The 19,193-nt window shown below is 37.6% G+C and overlaps 1 long non-coding RNA gene across 3 annotated transcripts in view; it reads left to right on the top strand.

The window, feature by feature from the left end:
* Positions 1-17,795: 17,795 nt before the first annotated feature.
* The window catches only part of LOC121020829 (uncharacterized), a 47,066-nt gene continuing 45,668 nt past the window's right edge, over positions 17,796-19,193 (top strand). For 2 of the 3 annotated variants that reach the window (XR_005786307.1, XR_005786308.1), the window contains exon 1: positions 17,801-17,830. This is a non-coding gene — a long non-coding RNA (uncharacterized LOC121020829). Of the gene's footprint in view, positions 17,831-19,193 lie in introns of all 3 variants that reach the window. The other variant, XR_005786309.1, reaches the window with a different exon arrangement.

Genomic DNA, 19,193 nt, shown 5'->3' with positions numbered 1-19,193 from the left:
AAAACAAGTGATTAAGGTTTGTTACTATGAAAACTTCCCAGCCCTATGACACTCTTAAAAGTAGTAAGACACCTAGAATGAGAGAAAGAGAAAAGAGAAAATTTTCATGTTTAATTACTCTCTCATAATATATAAGAAAAATCTTTACATGATATTGACTTTGATTGATATTCTTAAACTGCTTATTATGGGAAGTAATATGAGGTAATTGAGAGTTAGTGAGAGGAACAAGAAGTCTGTATTTCTTTTGAAAATGTTTCTTATTGTGATTTGATTTGTGAAATTGGGGTTATAACTGGAAGCAAATTAAATCTTTGGGCAATTAAGAAAGTTTGAGAAGTTATAACTGGATCAATACGATCTGTTGTTTTAGTCGGTTTGGGCTGCTATGACAAAAATACCATTGACTGGGTAGTTTAAACAATAAACATTTCTCACGGTTCTGGAGGCTGGCATATACGGTTAAGGTGGCAGCAGATTTGGTAGCTAGTGGGATTTGCAGATGTATTACTTTTTGCTATGTCATTACATGGCAGAGAGAGCAAGGGCTCTGGACTCCTCTTCTTCTTTTTTTAAATTAAGTTTTTTTAATGTTTATTTTTGAGAGAGACAGAGAGAGAGAGAGAAAGAGAGAGAGAGAGAGGAAGGTGCAGAGAGAGAGAGAGAGGGACACTCCAGACTCCTCACTGTCAGCACAGAGCCCAACGCAGGACTCAAACCCACCAACTGTGAGATCATGACCTGAAGTTGGATGCTTAACTGACTGAGCCACCCAGGTGCCCCAAGGACTTCTCTTCTTGTAAGGGCACTAATCCCATCATTGGTGTTCCATCCTCACAACCTCATCTAAACTTAATTACCTACCACCTCCAATACCATTCATTACATTGGGGCTTGGATATCACATAAGAATTGGAGGAGGAGGCACAAACATTTAGTCATAGCATCTGTTAATTCTACTTCTGTTATTCATGTATCTGCAGGGCCCTACTGTTCACCTGGCGGCAGTCACTTGTGGGTATAACGTTGGTCTTACTAGAGTTCTCTTACATGTTTTTTTGTTTTGTTTTGTTTTGTTTTTGTTTTGGTTTTTTTTTTTTTTGGCAGATTCAACGTCAACTGTTTGGCTCCACAATAATGAACTAGAGTCTTATTGAATAATATGACTATTGGGGCGGGGGGCAGAAATGCTATTATTCACTATAAAAACCTGGTGATGTTAGGTGCATACTCAAGTGATACAGACTATAATCTACATCCTTATTTCATTTTTTTTTTTCTGGAGGCAAAGAGACCTAGAACTTTTATGATATTCTATACCATACTAGGAAGAAGAGGGGCAATAAATGCTTGAAATGATAATGACTGATGAAAAGCATTTCATCTATAAAGTCATGTAGAAGTATTTATAGAATTAAATATTCATTATGTCAATAGACTTAAAAATATGTCTGCCTATTTACTCAATCAACCTACATGTATGACTCTATCCTAAGGAAATAATCTGAAACACCAAATAAACTTTACATTTAGATACTCATGACAGCACTATTTATATTTAGAAAAAAAAATGGTGGGGCACCTGGGTGGCTCAGTCAGTTAAGGGTCCGACTTCAACTCAGGTCATGATCTGTGGTTGGTGGGTTCCAACCCCGTGTCGGGCTCTGTGTTGACAACTCAGAGTCTGGAGCCTGCTTTGGATTCTGTGTTTCCCTCTCTGCCCCTCCCCCCCCCCCACCATTCTCAAAAATAAGTAAGCGTTAAAAAAATTAAAAGAAAAACACTGGAAATAGCATAAATATATAACTATAGATAAATCGATGGATCAGGAGTTGTAGACATTTGATGTAATAATATGCATATTTATAATAATAAAAATTGTGATATGAAAAAAATAGGGAAAATGATTACAAATAACATTAAGTGAAAACAATAGAATTGCAAAGTTGTACAAATAGCATCATTACCAAATGCAGACCCTGGCAGAGGAGAGCAGTAGAAAGATGTATACCTTCATGTTGGCAGTGGTCATGTTTCGGAGGTGGGATAACAGAGGATTGGCTGGTGAGACTTCTTTCTGATTTTCTGCATCTCCCACATTTTCTAGAACAACATTCATTTCAACTAAGTTGAAAATATAAACATTACATTTAGTCTTTTATTTGACTCTCTCCAGTTCTCAGGTAGCAAAGGAAGCCAATTTTAAACTCCAGTCCCTCTATGCTCAGGCTCCCTCCCAGCCTCCGAATCCTCACTGACATCCTCCTTAAGCAGCTTAGCGAGGAAAGCTAGGTCTGCCAGCTCTGACCCACCACCAACCTCACTGCTCAGCAGTGCCTGCCCCCACCTTGATCTGGAAGCCAAGCGAGGGAAATCACATTAGAACCCCCTGTCCCTGAGCCTGTGCCCTCTTCCCTAGAGCCCCTGCAGTGCCTTTCTTCTCTCCTTTCTTGATTTCCCTTCTGAATCTTCCCTACATTCTCATTCCAAGTCCAGATGGCTGATTTTCTGAAGCATTCACATTTCTCCTCTGCTGACTTATAACTGTTGAAAACCCATCATCTACACCTCCCTGGTAACCAGGTTTCTGCCACAGCAGGCTGCCTAGTGGGATTTGGCAAGTGTGGAGAGGGTGGGGAAAGAGAAACTGTCCAAAGGGAAATCGGCCAATATACTAGTTGCTCATAGGCTTTACTTCATTCATTTGGAACACTTGGAAAGGATAGAGAGTGCTTAATGAGGATCCATTAAAAGGAAAGCTACGTTGTTTAAACAGCCATCAGTTCTGCTAAGCCTGGTTCAGCAATTCAGAATTTGATAAGTAGATTTTTAGGTTTTGCCTCAAAAATAGATATTGCTTATGTTAAAATAAATAACCTACAGATAAAAGGCTTCACAGACATTTATTTCACATGGGCTTAGGCAGAGTTGTAGCTGCTAACTTGCTTTGACTACTGGTGAAGCTGGAAAATGTGAAAAGAAACATCAAGTCCTTCAAAATAAAGGAGAACAAAAATTGTGCATCATGTCTTTGGTTTGGTTTCAAAATATCCAAAAATAAATTGAACCTACCCTGGGCAAGTCACTGTTCAAGGAATGGTGAATGACAAAAGTGGATAAATACAGAATCCATGTCCTCAAAAAGATTACAACAGGAGAAATACATACATGGCAAGGTAAATAAAATTATTCTACTAAAAAACATATGATAATGTATACCAAATATTTTCTACAAAGCTTGGCATAGAGTAGTAGCTCGACAAATTCCCTTTCCCCTGCCCATTATGTATCCCAAACAGAGTTTCACTTAGGATGTTTTTACCTTCAATTAAGCAGTTCTAACTAAGAAAAATTCACTATTTCTTTTAACAAGAAGTCTGGAGGGAAAGCAATTCTTTATATGGTGTATCGGTCAGCATCGAGACAGGATAATATAAATCATTGTAGATTTTTCAAGCAGAGAGACTCTAATGCAAGCAATTGGTCACCAAGGTATTGGAAGGACTAGAGAAGCAAAAGGGTGACCTCTTGGGTGTTCTTGCAAATGAGCCTGCTGGAGCACCGCTCCTGCTGTTGGACCATTGTTGCTACTGCCAAGTCAGAAGCCAAAAGCTTGTGGTCCCCTTGGGTGTTTCTGGAATCCCCAGCCACCTTCATATGCCTGCTGTTGTTATAGAAAACAATAGTTGCCTGTAGTCTCCCTCTGCTCTAATGCTAAAACCAGAAACAGAAAGAATGACTTCTGTCTTCTTTCTTCCCTCCATCTAGTCTTTGCAAATGCCTTACCTTTGACAGAAGCTACCAAAAACCAGCTGGCAAGGAAGTCTGGGAATTGCTGTTTCCAGGTGCTTTTCCTCCAGCTATACAGAAAACAGCTCAGAAAAATTGGAATGGATGGGGTTATGTAACAACAGAAAATATCTGGTGGAGTGGCATAATTCAGCAGTTCAGTAACATCATGAAGGTCAAATATCTCTTTGCCTTTTCTCTCTCCATCCTCAGGGATTAATAGATTTTCCCTTAGGCTGGATTTCTTGAACACTTGAATGCGGAAGACAATATTCAAAGGCAATATCTTTTTCTTGTGCTCTTTTTTAACTAGTGAGATAAACTCACAGCTGACTTGTTCACCCATGTGATGGGCTAGAAAATGTAACAAGATCTTTCTTAAATTACCAACAATGGTTAAAAAATGAATGTCATACTTATCTAATCAATAACAATTATATAGCATCATAGTCTTTTGTGATAAAAGATTAATTTAGTAAATATAAATTTTTAAAATATACTACTACATGTTTGTAATCCTGTTTTGAATCTCTTCATTTTTAAAATTATTATACATTAGTATTATATCATCATATATGCAAAAAGTAGAGGTGCTCTGGCCTCTTTTAGACTCTGAGAAGCTCTGTGGGGAGGATGGACCAGCCCAGGGAGACTTCATGGAAAAACAGGACAATTGGGCATATCCCAGGCTACTTTGGCCAATAATGTGATTTAACCAGTAGAAACAGAATAAATCTACAAGTAGAGAACCAACTGGGCCAAATGAGTCTCTGGAAATCATGAAATACCTTTAATGATTTGGTTGTTCACCCTGAGTTCTGGCGTCATTTTGGCAAAATGAGTAAGAAAGAATCAGAGTGAGCTCTTTCATGCCAATAATGAATGCAGTGGAAATTGACTTCTTTCCATTCCAGCTGCAGCAGCAGGAGTACGTTTTGCTGCCAACACAGAGCTCCATCACAGTTTAGAGTTGAAATACTGGTCAAATCAAAGGGCAAGGAGGCAACATTTAGTGCAGACACTACATGTCAAATTGCCAATCTCATGCCCAAAGCTTTGCTCCCTGTGTCACAAACACCTCCTTGGAGACTGTTTATCTTCTTACAGCACTTCAATTAATGAACTACCCATCAACACTCAGTAATATTAACAACTATCATATGTACATTAATTTGTAAAGTGTTTTTTCCTTTTGCATGGTCTTATTTAATCCCTACAGCTAGCTATGCAGTGAGCTGACTTTTTACCTAGGCAGAAATCAAATTCAGAGATGTAACTTGGCTGACTTATATAAGCTGTGAGAATGAAGATTGAGGCTATTAAAAATCCAACACTGGATGGAGTTGGGTAAGATACAGTTCTGGCCTTAGGGGGTATTTATTTTGTAGCTGGGAAAATGAGGAATGCAGATAAAGAACATCTAGCAGGTTAAATGTGCTGTGTGAGCTGTATATTAGATAATATCATGTAGGTAAAAAAAAGAAATCACCACTATTTATTGGGGTGGTCAAGACTATTCATTTGTTCCTTTTCTAAGGTGAAGGTGAAAAAAAATATCTTAGAGACCCTTCAGTGCTGACATATTAGGTTCTGATATCTGTCAACCCCTAGATGACACCATGTGATTTCCCTGCATGGTTTATCCCCAAGGGCAGAGTAAAGGGACAGGTCCAACTTTCCAAATCAGATATCAGTATATATTTTGTGATATAAAATAAACCTTAAATATCCTGGTAATTAAATTCATATATTCTTTTTCGTGATTACCATGAAGGAGAACTAAGGAAACTCATAGTAATTTAATAACTCAAAAGAGAGTATAAAAAAAGCCACATAACAAATGCCATAAAAACACAGCCATTCAGAATCTAACTCTTAGAATCTTTCCTCTTTTGAATTGGGATGATCTTCTTCCTCACACATGCCACACATTATAGTGGAACTTCTATTTGTAGAAACCAATCACTTGATCAATTAAAGGAGCCTTTCAGAGGATGATTTCCATTTTTTTCCATCTTATAATCTATTGCTGAGGTTATAAGGCTTTTCTGTGTGGAACAAGCCCACACATTATCTCTTCCTTCTGGTACCAACTCCTACAATTTTGGTTTTATTTTTGAAATTATCTGTATAAAATGGAGTATCACACTAATTAGTCAAGCTTGTTTCAGTCACTTATAATTGGGTAACGAGCAGACATGAGTTCTTCACCCATAAATAAAATCTAATAAGACTATCCCAAAATGCCCTTGGAATGCTGAAGAACTGAATCACAATAGCTGACCAAACTAAAACCTATCTCAAGTCTCCAACACTTTGGGGAAACCACCAACTTGCTTTTGGAAACATCGTTACCTTAAGTATGTCTTTCTCAATGACTTCTCAGCCTGTCGTGCAACCAAGACCCCATGCACTGCATCATCTTTTGTTCTAAAGGCATTTATCTGCAACTCTGAGAGTTGCATGCATATAGCTTTAAAAATAAGACTCCACCAGCAGCACCAATGGAGAAGATAAGTGATGGAAAAATTTTAATGAAAGATCTTGCCATGTGTATAATAGTCTTTAGCAACAGCTATATAAGCCTACAAAGATGCTCTAATTATTATTGGAAGACACAGGTTTTCTAAATTCTCCTAAGTTGTGTCTTTTTTTTTAAAAGTAACAACAGCAACAACAAAAACCTTATTGATTAAAAAACTTAAGGTAAGACATTTTGTAGTTGTAGAGCTTTGATTTCAGCATTGGTGGCAGTTTATGAAAGCATTTTAAGCTCTGTTTAAATACTGTGGATTTGTGCTTTGAAAATAGCAAACTCGGGAATGATAGAACAATAAATGGCCATTACAGTAATTTTTTTCTTTGCATATTTTAAAAGTGAATCAGAGAAGAAAATATTTAAATCTAATCTCATTTTGAGCAGAATTAACCCCCAAGGTATTTTTTTCCAGAGCCTTAGGTAAATCAGCTGACTCTGGACTTTTCCTGGTGCCCTGACGTTAAGGCCATCAGATGACTTATGAATTATTTCAAAGATTTCTGCACCAACAAAGTAAAATAGAAAAAGCACAGAAAAAATGCATTAGCTGAAAGCTTATACTATTTATGTTGCTCCTGTACATTTTAGTAGTTCTTATTATATAAATTTAATTCTAGGATGGGAGGAAGAAGGCTGACAGAGACACCAGGAGGGTAATTGCACTATAAAAAATGCCAGGTCAGAGAAGTCTCAGATTCTTTCTCAGTAGGAGACAGTGTTCAGTCTCCCAGTGTTAGAGAGTAGAATTGATGAAAGGCAAATAGACATGTCTTGCAAAGAGGCTCAGGATGGGCAAAAGGTTCCAGTAGGAATCATCATGGATTCCATTTCTACTTCAGCTAATCCACTCAATCCACTACTTATGGACAAAATCTATGGCTTCAGGGAAGCAGTAGGGTCTTGATGTTCAAATTCACAGTGAAAATCATTGACTATAGAAACTGTTACCTCTTTCTTACACACTATAGTTATCTGGAATCAGTGTTAACAGCTGGCAAAAAATTATGAAAATGTTGATAATGTTTTCACTCAGTCAATACTGTTTCTATCCTTTTTTGTATTTACTGGAACCCAAAAAGGACACTGAGGCTGACAGAATTTCTGACTCATCTTGGAGTTCTTCCAGGTCTTTTGCTCTCCTCATCGCTAGTTACTTATATTTGTAGATAGGATAGGTATTTTTTGTCAAGTCCCTTCCTCTCTCATTTTTTGTCAGAATTCAATTTTTCAAAGACAATAAATGATAGTGAAATGTGGTTGTAATAAAATAATAATTGCTAAACAAGCTGACTCTGGCATTTTTTAAGAAACAAATTCTTGTGAATAGTTGTCCTATATTTGCAGGATGTCAAATAAAATGTAAATGCTGTCTTTTATAATAAAAGATGACAGGGAAGGAAATTTAAGACAAACTGCCAATAAATATGGTGTGTAAAATTGAAGACTTAGTGATGTTATAATTCCACTCACACAAACGGTCAGCATTCTGTTGTTGGTGGATGGTCTAATTAGCTCTTTTGCTGCATTGTGTTAAGGGTGACCAGTTCTCTTCAGTGAACTGGAAGTGTAGAAGGGTCTGAAGTTTCACTCTGAAGTCCTTTTTTCTCATATTTCCTATTCTATGGGTTCTTCTTTTACACTATTCTTTTTCCCATTTGTTTCCATTTTCTTTGCTTGGAACTTTGGTTGTCTCAAATTCCTGTATTTCCACTACATCGTGGACACTGGCTTTAATTAAGGGTTGGAGGTTCATCACAAAAACATGTTTTCATATAATGTATTTTTGTTGTTTTTAAGATCTCATCTAAACCTTCACTTCTTCAAAAAGCCTTCTTAATCTCCTGATCTAGGTCAAAGCTCTATTGTCTGTATTATGTACCTTTTATTCATATCATTTTTCAAAATTATAACTTTACATTTATTTGGATGTTTCCTTGTTTAATGAGAAATTTCTGGATTAGCCCTAAACTCAATGTATGAGCAAAGTGCCTGTCTATTTTTGTTTTCTACTGTATACTCAGTACCTAGTACATAGTAGGTGCTTGACAGATATTTGTTTAGTAAAGAATAAACTAGAAAAGCCTTGCTGTAGGTAACATTTGTTGTCTAGGAAGTATGCCGAGCATAGCAAGTCCAAAACTGAGATCTCCATCTTCCCTTCTACACTCTCTTCTGTAGTTTTCTTCATTTTGGCAAATGGCCACTCAGTTTTTCTTTTTCCTCAGGAACACATCTTTCATGTCATCTCCTACCACGTGTCCAGTTCATCAGCAAAGGCAGTTAGTTGGCTCTACTGCAAAATTCTGTTCATCCAGAATTCAACCTCATTGCCCATGCCCATCTCTGGCTGGATTAGAGCAACGGCCTCCTAACTGGTCTCCTTTCTGGAACCTTTGCATCTCTATATTTATCTTTCACATTGTGGAGGATCCTTTTGAAACAAATCAAGTCTTATTATTCTTCTCTCAAACCCTCAAATGTTTTCCCATGTGCTCATAGTAAAAGTCCCTGTGGAAGCCTGCATGGCCCTACAGAGCCTGCTCCATGACAGCAGGTACTTTGTTCTGTTTTGTTCTCTACTGTATCTGCAATGCAGAGTCAATGGCACAAAATAGATGCTCAATAAATATTTGTTGATGAATCTGTGCATCCACAAATCAGAGCTATATTATTTAAAACGTACTCTCTGACTCTTAAAGCAAAAAATATTACAACTCCTGGGTTCCAGTGGATACATTTAGCCTTTAGTTAACCTTTACTCAGAGTGTTCAACACTTAACATGATGTTATTAACTTTTGTTCCAAGTCTTGCTCCTGAAAAACATGTGTAACAATACTCATATTGTAAAATCAATCTTGACTTGTTAGGAAAATCATTACTGCAATCAATATTAGCTCAAAGAATCATTCAAAGGCATGCTGATGTCATAAGGCTGACTATTGTAATTGACTGAATTTAGAATTAGAAAGAAAATTTTCCACTTGGTAATTCAGTCTATTTTTATGTACTTGAATAAAGTACATAAACTTCTCAACTTTGTGGTGATTTTGTGACGTATTTCAGGTAGTAAGCATTTTGACAACCATCCTATCACTAAATCTATAATAGTTCTACACCAAATCTTGTATCAATTTCATTACTGTCTGCCTCCTTAACCTGTTTGTGGCATTAATATCTAGTGTTGAATAACTTAAAATTTTAGAGAAAAGGTAAGATAAGGGGAATGTGGTCACAGCAAACTTCTGAAAGCAATTCTAGATTTTTTTTCCTGGTTATATTAACATATGCAAGAAAGTGACCATAGTACACTGAGAGACTAGTGATGACATTTCATATCATTTAATTGAATTTCTACCTGTATTAGATCCTAAGATCACTTTTTGGGATGATTATAATGATAAAATTGAAATTAGGGTGGTTAAAGGGGATGGGGAAACATGATGGATTATGAAAAGTTAGGCCTCTGGATTATTCATCCTTCCTCAAATCCATTAATTTCTATACTTCCAAGGTATCTAGGGATGTTTCAGAAAATTCAATTTTGTTCTCATGGCTGGGGTAGCTTCATCCTTTTATCAAGTAACATCTCAGTCATTCAACAAATATTTATTAAACATCTATTTTGTGCTGAACATTGTTCATTCTAAGTTCTGAAAATGTGAATACTACTGCATCTGTTTCAATGTAGAGCCATTATATGTCATTCATAACTATGTCTGGGTGGAAGATTTTTCTCATGGAAAGACTGCACCATGCTTGCAGCAAGAATGAAGAGTTTGTTTTATCTGGGTGAAAAAAATCATAGTTAACATGGGACTTCTATAATTCGCACTTTCATCTGCTCCAGAAATTAGGAGGTTGAAAAGAAAGAATTTGAGGATAAATCTTTGTTGTAAATATATTTTTCTAGCATTAACATAATCATAATGTTATTGAATAAAATGAATTGTGATGTATTAAAAAATCAGGTCAAAAATTACATATGTGAAGCTTTTTTTACAGGCCATCTTAATGATTGATTGATTTCTAAATGATTGACTTGTTGTATATACAGCCAATCAGAGATTGGCAGTAAAATTATTAAAGCATAAATAAAAAAGAAACAAAACAAAAAACAATGGATTGGTGTCTCTTTATTAAGTGACTTTTGCCATTTAGACATGGGAAAATACGTTGCAATAGATCAATAAATTTGTGTGCTGTTATTCAATCTCACTGAATCCAATCCAAGAAAATCCAGTGTCTTCCTGCATTTCAATCCTTTTATCGAAACATTTGTTGTGGCAGGAAATTCAAAGAGATGTTATGCATTCAAGGGTAGGGGAGAAAGTCACTCTGAAACAAAGAATAAAAAAACAAATGGAACAAAAAAACAAGCAAACAAACAAAAAACTAGAAGAAATCATCAAGAAAGTTTTTCAATTACTGTTAAAAAAAACCCTCTATGAACCCTCTAAAATCTAGGGCTCATAGAAATGTACCACATCCATATTCAACACTCAGATAAGCACATTAGAACCTCAGGCATCCTTTAAAGACCCATATGTTTGGTGCAATTTCTCTAAACAAAGATAAATTTCCAAGGTCTGAGAATGTTTCTTTTCCTTTATCCCAGGAAGGAGGTTGCTCAAGCAGCAAGAACCTCTTTGGACAATGCTTCTTACCAACCTGGAGCCCACACTGCTCACCCATGGCAAACCACACACACATGAATGGAAACTACTAAACGATAGAAGGTTGACTCTAAAACAATAAAAATTACTTATCCTTAAAGAGGATTAAGCATATCCTCAAAGCAGAGAATTTGAGACAGCTGAAATTCTGTACATTTGTATGCACATCTAAGCAATAACAGTTAACCAAAATGCACACTATCAAAAACACATGGCTGAGCAACCTAGGAATTTCGCTGTTAGCTATGATGCTGCAGTGGGAACCTCATATTATATGTCACCCTGTCTTGATTCTGTTTATCTAAAGGCCTTCATCAAGCACTGAATAATTCCCCAGGAGAATGTCAGCTGTTTTCTTCTGGAAAAATAACGTCATGATGCATGATAATATGTTAGACTTAAATTTTTAAGATGTCCCTCCCCCCTCAACACATACATGTCATAATGAATTTGAATTATTCTTCAAAGTAAATAGCTGAGCAAATCATATTCTATGCAACATTCCTCTCACCAACCTGTCAACTAAATGAATTACAGTGAAATGAGTAACAGTGGGAACCTTCAAGGGAAAATCCTTCCATTCAGGAACTTAAAGGAATGAGTCTGAAAAACGGAAAAGGGCAGTTCCAACCCATTTTCTTCATCTGCAAGTTAACTGTAACTAACCATGGTAGTTAGCTAAACCTAAAGAAGAGTCAAGTTTAAACGCCTGTTGGACTGGTAGCCCCTGTGGTGTGTGTGCCTGGGATGTTTTACTGAGGATATGGTTTTGTTGGTTGCAGGAAGAAGGGGAAATGGGGGCTTTGGAACTTGGAGTGATGGGAAAGATAGGGATCTAATAGGGGACATGATAGAATCCTTTTTCTCAGTCCTTGTGGACTGTGGAATTTTCCTTTCATATAAGCATTTGCTTCAAAGAAAGCAGGGTTTCAGCAAAAGCTGAAGAAGCCATCTCCATGAGGAAGAGAGACACTCAGCCTGCTTAGATAGTGGAATTACTTCTTTTCTGTATAGAACATAACAGGAAACCATCCTAGGGTTCCAAAGGCAGGTGCTCCTGTGGCTTCTCCTCAGAGCATAAGGAATATATGACCATTTTGATTTTGTAGTAACTGAAGTTTTCAGAGTCTCAGCCTGCCCCTCCAAGCCCTAACTAGCTAAAGTGTTATTTCTTCACATTAATGAGGAGGCAGGAGTCTTCCCAGTGTATATTTGTTCCTTTCATGCACACGACCTCAACCAGAGGTCTTCTGGCTGCCAGCCATGGACACAGTTCACCATGAGTCAAGCACAAGTCTTTTAGCAGGTTGGCAGAAAAGCAAGCTTGTGTTGCATTCCTGGCCGCAGAAATTTCTCCTAGTACATATTTAAGTTTCCTTGATTTATTCCCCATATGGCCCATGTGGTTAACCACAGTTTTATTTTTCTTAATAGCAGTAAAGAGAGACTCATCATGACCCTTCTTCAGGCTCATCACTCTCTCGCTCAGACCTATAATTTATTAGGAACATCCTCTGTGGGGATGAATGGCTCTGGTCTTTGGTAATAAGATATGGAGCTTTTACACACTGTGAGCTGTGCTGCTTAGTGCCAGATAACAGTTTTGGTAAGTCATTGAGGGAAGTAAGAATCTGTCTCCTTTTCTGATCCACTGAACTGTCAAGGTAGGTGCCAGGCTAGGTTAAGAAGGGGCCAAGTCTTCTTCCTTTGCATAACCTCAGTTGTCTACAGGGCCTAAGAGAAAGGGAAGAGACATTTGAGCCAGATAGACTTGTTGTTAAATTCAGGCCTGTGATTCTACTGCACTCTACTCAATCAGGCTCATTTTAGTCCCCAAGGAGACATTTGGCAATGTATGGAGGCATTTGTGATTGTCATGACTGGGAAGGTGCTTCTGGGAAGAGGCCATCCTACAATGCACAGGAGGGCCTGCTTCCTCTTATTTCCTTGCAAAAAAGAACTATCTAGCCCAGAATGTTAGTAGCACTCACACTGAGAAATCCTACCCTAAATGTTTGATGCTGAGCAAGTTTCCTAACCTTATCTAAGGTGAAAGATAAATATTGGCCATATAAGGTTGCGATAGAGATTAAAATCAAAGAAACAAGGAATATAAACTAGCTGTGTTGGGTACAGAACTAAGGCAGTTTGTTTCCTCTTCTCTTTGGTATCCCAGAACCTATAAGCTCCCTATTTGCCATTAGCCTTTGCTCCCATCACAAGTCTGTTTCAACTTGGCCTAGGCTAAGTTATGTTGAGTTATTCTAAATTACTCCGAAGTAACAAACACTCCAAATTCTCTGGGTTTGTACTGAGCAAGGTTAGTTCCTCATTTCTGTCTGTCTGTCTGTCTGTCTGTCAGGGTTGCCTCTTTAATTAGGCTCAGGCTGAAGGAGCAGCCCCTGTCTGGGACATTGTGATGTCCAGTGAAAAAAGAAAGTGATAAAAGGCATACACTAGCTTTAAAATTTTTCACACAGATGTGTTCTACATCACTATTTGAAATGCTTCCTACTCACCCATTGTTAAGGGAGGGATTCCCACTGTAGGGTTATGGAAATGACTGAATATGTAACCCCTTACCCTGGACAAATAAAATCAACAGGAGTTTATTGGTCACTTATACCCACTACCCAGGGGAATAGGACACTGCACATAATGCAGAGTCACATGAGAGTTGCACTCAGGAACACACTGGGCAAGCAGGGGCTATGGCAGGCACACTTTGTCATGTCTAGGGGATGAGACGCCCCTGGTTCCCACAGGAGGATATCATTGATTTGCTTGAATATTTATGTATTTGGCATTCCATAATTAATGAATTAAGTAATTTCATAATTGGCTTGTTTGAATAATTTCTGGCAAAGAATTGAAACCTGCTACAAAAAGGACTGCCCTTGACCCCTTTGATAAGAAGGATTATTTGGCTAAGGGATCCTATTTGAGGAAGCAGGGGGAAAAGGAGCTTATGATTAGGCCATTTGGAGCCCTCTTGATTTTTAAAGATACCAAGACAGAACATAATATTAAGCCTTAATTTTAGGCTTTAAACCACAATCACTTCTGCTTGAATTTCCTTGGCCCACGTAAGTTACATGGAAAATTGAATCAAGTAACTTAAAATCATTTGTCATTTTAAAATGATTCCAGTGGATTCCACACTTCCATTTCTGTTCATACACACTTTTGTTGAATGTGATCCTATCTAAACATTATCATCTACAACAATGATGGAATCAGATCTAACAGGCTTAAAGTGGGACACAGGGCATCCCACTATCTCCCCATCTACTGTCATCTGCTTTACCAAAGAAAACACTGAAGACCAGAGAGTGGGTAGTGACTTGACAAGTTTAACAGTAGATTCACATCTTCTGGTGGGAACATGTATTTCTAAGCTGAAAGTAACAAATTCCATGGTGAAAAAATATATATAGAAAAAAATGAGGCCTGTTATTCTAAAAGTATGCATATAGGACAAAGGAGACAAAGGAACAGTGAGAATGGTAGTGAAAGAGAAAATATGGGAATAATTATGGAGATTAGAGAAAAGAAAGCAGAAAAGCAGGCGGGAGGGTGCAAGACCAATTCAGATGTGTACTATGCTGATAATTTTCAACCTCTCTGTCCAACCAAAGCCCTGAGCCTCAGATTTGTGAATCCAACTGCCTGGAGTAACATCTGGCTTGAAGCCTGATGATATCTTGATCTTATAAGTCCAAAACAGAACTCTGGGTTCCTCACCCTCCTCACCCTGCTTCTCCTTAGTTTTTCTGAGCTCACCAGTAATACCATCTACCCAGTTTCTCAAGCCAAATACATAGTTGTTGGTGACTCTCCTCTCTCCTTTCACCTCCATAGCCAATCCATTAGCAACATCTATTGGGCCACCTTATAATTATATGCAGAATTTGAGCTCTTTTCACCAAGTTTGCAACCTCTGCCATGTCCTGGAACACTGCAATGGTCTCTTGTCTGATCTCTGTGCTTTTACTTTTGTATACCTTAATCCATTTTCTTCACAGCAGCCTGAGCAATCTCTATATAACATAAATCAAATCTTACCACCTCTCTGACTAAAGTTCCCCAGTAATTTTCCATCAGTCCATAGAATAAAGTCCAAACTCCATCATGACCTCCAAGGCCCACTTTGTTCAGCTCCAGCCTATTTCTCATAGCTTATATCCTATCACTAGGCACCTAATTCATTCAGCTGATACGTCTTCAGTCATACTGATCTTCTTGGCATTCCTAGGACATATCAAAATTGTATTTCTGTATAGGCTCATAGTACAGACTTTTATGAGACCTTACCCTTCATAACCTTCCCCTTTTTACCCTCCCCTTTCTTTCCTTATCATTATCCATTCATTCAATTAATATTTATTCCAGTTATAAAAATATAACAGGTACTGTTTTCTTATCTGAAATGTCTCCTCCTCAGAAAAGCCTTCCCTGAATCTTGCCATCATTCCTATAGTTTTTATCTCCATATCTTGCTTTATTATTATTATTATTATGGCAGTTACCACTACTTAAAATTATATCTTTTTTTTTTTTTTACTTTTTATTGTATCTTTACTACAATGTAAGCTCCTCAAACTGTAAAATATGTTGTAGGGGCATAAAAAATTTGAATTTTGAGCAACTTACCATTGAGGAAGAGAATAATTTCAATATTTTAATTATGCTTACATACGCCACTATAACAAGATAAAAAGTGTATGTTTGGAATGTCAGAAAATGAGGCAGTGTTGTGGACTATTAGGGAGCAGGGGGCAACAATCAATTTACTGAATTAGAAAACTTATTACTTGCCATACTTTACTTCCTTCATAAACAATAAAAGGAATAAGCTAATCAAAACTTAAGGAACTATAAGAACACTGCGATATTTCTTCAACATCCGTAGACCAGTAGCTAAAGAAGGGTGGTTTGCTTTTTGGTCCTCAGAACTAGCTATAAATCAGAATTTTTTATTTTTTTATTTTTTTTATTTTTTTGAATGTTTATTTATTTTTGAGACAGAGAGAGAACATGACAGAGAGAGAACAGAGACAGAACATGAACAGGGGAGGGTCAGAGAGAGAGGGAGACACAGAATCCCAAACAAGCTCCAGGCTCTGATCTGTCAGCACAGAGCCCAACGCGGGGCTCAAACTCACAGACCACGAGGTCATGACGTGAGCCAAAGTCAGACGCTCAACCGACTGAGCCACCCAGGTGCCCCTAAGTCAGAATTTTTTGAGGGTGATTTTTACATATGCATCTTAATCACCCAAATTCCTCAAGATTCTGATTCTAAGGCTGTGGTGGAGCCTAGGAATATGAATGTTTTATTGAACCTCCCCAAGGTATTCTGATGGTAAGCCTCACTTGGAAGGAAACCTTTGGGCAAGTAACTTACCTGTACTAGTTTTTACTAGACTAAGCAGGTATTTGAATAAACTGGCCAAAATGGGTTGATTATGGTTTGAGCTTAGATATTAATGATTTATACCTTCATTGTTTTCCCCATAGCAACATAAGGAATCTTGAATTCAGAACTGTAGAGAATCACTAGGTTATGTAGGATCCATGAAGGCAAAGTGAAATCCTTGGTTATCTATCTTGTAAATGTTTGTCTTTTTCCAGAATAATTTTATAAGCAAAAAACAAAAGAAAAAAACCCAAAACAAAAAACAAAACAAACAAACAAGAACAACAAAAACATAAAGGAGCAGCTTCCCATGATTGAACATGCTGCACTAGTGAACTAGTGAATTGTGGAAAACTGGGCACTAACACCCACCTTCCCCTTTCCCATCACAGAAAACTGATTCTTTAGGTATAGTCTGTCCTTGATCACTATCTACTAACTTTGAAACATCAATTCACTTGATTATACTCTGAGATGTGTCAGCAACAATTGCTGTGAGCAAATGCATCTAATGGGTTTAAGCATTAAACCCAAGCAAATGAAATAGGACAAAGTTCTCATACTAGTATTCCTTTTATAATTGGGAGTTTATTCTCCACTGGGAGGGAGTAAAAATGCAAAATAAAGTTCCCTAGGCTACAGTGTGTGAGCTTTTGTTGTCCTGGACTCTTTCATGCCCCAGTGACATTTCCTGATTATATTCACAGGGCACAAGTGATTTTGAACTCACAGTACATTTGGGAAGTAAACCTAATGGGCATGCAAACAGCCAATTGCAGTGTCAGGAAAACTAACTCAGTACATTTCCAATCTTTAAAACTCAAGTTTTCTCAACTATGGATTGGCACAGAAGTAGCAGGATTTGAGTTTTATGGGACTTGGATGAAAAGTTTGTATTACTGCAAAATGGAAAGAAATATTTTTCTTAGGTTACCTAGATATTTTATTTGAAGCCAGATTATTCCCAGTTCTAAAGCTGTGTTATAAATCCAGATTATGGCCATGAGGTACGTGCCATGGTGGGAGTGGGGTGTGAGAATTTAATTGTAATAAGTTCTCCTTGACAATACATTGATGTCTTAAGCCATCAGCATTAGCTGACCAGCTGAACAAGTTTGGATAGGCCTGCTAGTCAATCTGAAATGCAAATACTGCCGCAGTCTTCTTTTCTATGAATTCATTTTAGTTGGGAAGAAGCATTGCTAGAAGCTGGAAGCTCTCCTTCTTATTTGTAATGTATGCAAATACTTTAAAAATCATTCCTCAGTTCAGAAGGCAGCAGAGGAAAACCATCCCTATGATTTCTTATCTAGTCCTAGGCATGAAACAATGGGAATTGTTTCCCTCCTCATTCTATGTTCCTTTTTGGATTTCCATCACTCACCTCAACAGGATTCCTTGGGACAAGAGTAAGTTTCCCAAAGAAAATTCAGGTGGCTTCATGTCACTGTTGATTTTGATAGGCCAAAACATGAGACTCATTTGTGTGCTACTATATAATTAATAAAAGGCACAGTAAAACAATTGACAGAAAATATGAATAAATACATAAAATAACAAAAGACATCCTTTCATAGAATAAACACAAAAGAACTGTTGATAGGAGAACATTAGAAGTGACAGAAAATCTCAGGCAAAATAAAGCCCCTTAGCTAATGTATCAATTACTGGGAACTGAAATAGAAGAAATGGATCAGAACAGGCTGAAAAATAACTATAATACAAGGTAGTAAATGGCATAAAAAATAGCCATAAAGTACTAGAGGTATTCAGAGATGAGAAAGTTCCTACTCTTGCCTTGGAGGCTTCCTGAAAGAGTTAACATTTAAGAAAAACTTTGAGGTATAGCTAAGATTTGGCTATGTGGAATTGAGGGTTGGTAAAGATGTTTCAAGGTAAGGGATAGCATGACCAAAGGTATAAAATGAAGTAAGTGGAGAGAATGTATAAAGAATAGTAAATAATAATTCCTTTTTTTTTCTTGGTTTTCATTTTGGTCTTGGAGAATAAATGGAGCCAACTTGATACCAGAGTGAGCCTGGAGTTAGGGGCCACAGAAGTGAGTGTAGCCTGATCCCATGGGGTCAGCCTGGAGGTTGGGTCTGTGAGGGCTAACCTGAAGACTGAGGTTATAGGGTACTGGCTTGGCACTGGGGTAGATCAAGAGCCTTGGTCCACGTAAACCAGTCTAGAGTCTAGATCTATGGGGTGCTGGCCTGGCATTTGAGTGGCCCAGGATCCTATGTTCACAGGAGCCTCCTGGGACTGTGAGAGCTGATGTGGGTGTAGTGCTGGGTCTGTGATGAAGTCGGTGCTTACCTGATGCACCTTTCCCCATGGACAGGGTGTTTTTCTCTTCACTGGACTGCCTGGGTTTGGGGGAGGAGCGATGGAGATAATGTGAAACTTTTTTTCCTACCCTCTTTACTATGTCTTTTCTTAGTTCTATCCTCCTACCACGTGCTTTAATCCTTCACCTGGAATCTTTACCCTTTGTGAAGGTTTTTCATTTGTCTGTTTTTCTTTTCTTTTTTCCTTTGGCATGTGGATAGTTGTTCAGATTGCTGTTTCTGGGAAGGGATACGTGCCAGAAATTTCTACACTGCTGTCTTGCTCAAACATTTTTAATTTTAATGGCATCCAATCATTGGTTTCTTTCTCTTGCACTTTTAATGTTCAAAGAAGGCTTTGCCTTACCTAGATTTGTGAAGACTCACTCTGTGTGGTTTTTTTTTTTTTTTTTTTTTTTTTTTTTTTTTTTTTTTTTTTTTT

The sequence above is a fragment of the Herpailurus yagouaroundi genome, unplaced genomic scaffold (assembly GCF_014898765.1).
Source record: "Herpailurus yagouaroundi ecotype Mexico unplaced genomic scaffold, PumYag 252, whole genome shotgun sequence".
NCBI lineage: Eukaryota > Metazoa > Chordata > Mammalia > Carnivora > Felidae > Herpailurus > Herpailurus yagouaroundi.
Note: the sequence above shows the minus strand (reverse complement) of the source record. Positions and strands in the feature narration are given on the sequence as shown.